Below are 2,644 nucleotides of genomic sequence, written 5' to 3'. Positions count from 1 at the left end.
CGTAGCGGTGAGTCAGAAGAGGCACCGGAGGGAGAAGGGAGGGGAGACGTCCCCTTTCGCCTCCCGTAAGAACAATCAAGAGGCGGAACAGCGGCCATGATCGTTCTTATGGTGTAGGGAATCGCCGGCTGAAAAAAATGATATCTGAATGATGCCTGTAGCTGCAGGCATCATTCAGATATCCCCGCACAAAGTCAAGGACGTCATGACGGCCGGCGGGCGGGCGGGAAGTGGTTAAAACGCATTTTTTCCCCAGAGTATTTTCTGGGTACTGCAGAGTATTAGCCGGGGTATTGCAGAGTATTAGCTGGGGTATTGCAGAGTATTGGTGTTGGGGAATTGCAGAGTATTGGTGTGGGGGTATTGCAGAGTATTGGTGCGGGGGTATTGCAGAGTATTGGTGCGGGGGTATTGCAGAGTATTGGTGCGGGGGTATTGCAGAGTATTGGTGCGGGGGTATTGCAGAGTATTGGTGCGGGGGTATTGCAGAGTATTGGTGCGGGGGTATTGCAGAGTATTGGTGCGGGGGTATTGCAGAGTATTGGTGCGGGGGTATTGCAGAGTATTGGTGCGGGGGTATTGCAGAGTATTGGTGCGGGGGGTATTGCAGAGTAATTGTGCAGGGGTAATGCAGAGTATTGCCGGGGAGTAATGCAGAGTATTGCCGGGGAGTAATGCAGAGTATTGCCGGGGAGTAATGCAGAGTATTGCGCAGGGGGGTATGCAGAGTATTGCGCAGGGGGGTATGCAGAGTATTGCGCAGGGGGGTATGCAGAGTATTGCGCAGGGGGATATGCAGAGTATTGCGCAGGGGGATATGCAGAGTATTGCGCAGGGGGGTATGCAGAGTATTTAGCAGGGGGGTATGCAGAGTATTTTGCAGGGGGGTATGCAGAGTATTTTGCAGGGGGATATGCAGAGTATTGCGCAGGGGGATATGCAGAGTATTGCGCAGGGGGATATGCAGAGTATTGCGCAGGGGGGTATGCAGAGTATTGCGTAGGGGGGTATGCAGAGTATTGCCGGGGGGTATGCAGAGTATTGCGCAGGGGGGTATGCAGAGTATTGCGCAGGGGGGTATGCAGAGTATTGCGCAGGGGGGTATGCAGAGTATTGCGCAGGGGGGTATGCAGAGTATTGCGCAGGGGGATATGCAGAGTATTGCGCAGGGGGGTATGCAGAGTATTTTGCAGGGGGGTATGCAGAGTATTTTGCAGGGGGATATGCAGAGTATTGCGCAGGGGGATATGCAGAGTATTGCGCAGGGGGATATGCAGAGTATTGCGCAGGGGGGTATGCAGAGTATTGCGCAGGGGGGTATGCAGAGTATTGCGCAGGGGGTATGCAGAGTATTGCGCAGGGGGGGTATTGCAGAGTATTGTAGGGGGTATGCAGAGTATTGTAGGAGGGGTATTGCACAGTATTGCAGGTTTTTTTTAGGGATGGCTGAGCAGGGATGGATGGATCTGTGACTGCAATAGTCACAGATCCATCCACAGCGCTGCTGACACCCCGCGCTCCCCCCTCTCACACTGTACCGCTCGGTACAGAGAGAGGAGGGAGGAACCGGCGTCATCAAAAGACGCCGGTTTGTTTACATGTGATCGCTCCGTCATTGGACGGAGCGATCACGTGGTAAACGGCCGCTATCAGCGGCCGTTTACCGCGATTCGTGATCGGCCGGGTCCTCTGGACCCGGCGGTCACGAATGTTCCCGTGTGCGCGCCCCAGGGGACGCGCGGGAGACGGACTCTGGGAGGACGTACATTGACGCCCTCCTAGAGTTAACCACCCGCCCTGTAGACGTATATTGTCTATAGGGCGGTTACTAAGTGGTTAAAGAAAATAACATTATTACACACAGAAGAGCTATATGACTTCATTGTTTTATTTTATAGTACTAAAGTCAAACTCTGAGCCCAATGGAGTAAAATGTCCTTTATGCTATTCTGAGGAAACATTAGATTGTGAAGCGGATGGAATCATGGAGTGTCGAGGGGACGAGACCAACTGTGGTTTGAAAAACACAGAATTCACAGGTAACATTCTTATGATCTGCCTACAAGTATTCTAAATACCGTATTTATCGCGGTATAGCACGCTCCCGCGTATACCGCGCACCCGTAAAGTTGCCCCGAATCCTGTGGAAAAAAAGTTTTTTTTGTACTTACAGTTTTGGTGTCTTACGCGGCGTCCATCGGCGGCCTCGTCGGGTCCGTCGTCCGTCTGCGGCTTCGGGTGTCCTCTTCGTCGGGTCCGGCGTCCTTCTGCGGCTTCGGGTGTCCTCTTCGTCGGGTCCGGCGTCCGTCTGGGGCTTCGGGTGTCCTCTTCGTTGGGTCCAGCGTCCTTCTGCGGCGTCCTCGTGTCCTCCCCGCTCATTTCCCGTGCCGAGTTTGAATACTGCGCCAACATATACAGAGCGCAGTACACTCGTGTATTGTCGGCAATGCTCGGCAACTCTCGCGCTGACGTCCTGTACGTCCAGGACGTGAGCGCGGAAGGAGCCGAGACTGCCCAACTATACCCGAGTGTACTGCGCTCGGTATATGTTGGCGCAGTATTCAAACTCGGCGCGGGAAAGCGGGTATCGGCGTATACCGCGCACCCACGATTTTGCCCTGGGGCAAAAAAGTGCGCGGTATAC

This window comes from Rana temporaria, chromosome 10 (genome assembly GCF_905171775.1).
Source record: "Rana temporaria chromosome 10, aRanTem1.1, whole genome shotgun sequence".
NCBI classification, from domain to species: domain Eukaryota; kingdom Metazoa; phylum Chordata; class Amphibia; order Anura; family Ranidae; genus Rana; species Rana temporaria.
This window is presented reverse-complemented; position numbering follows the sequence as displayed.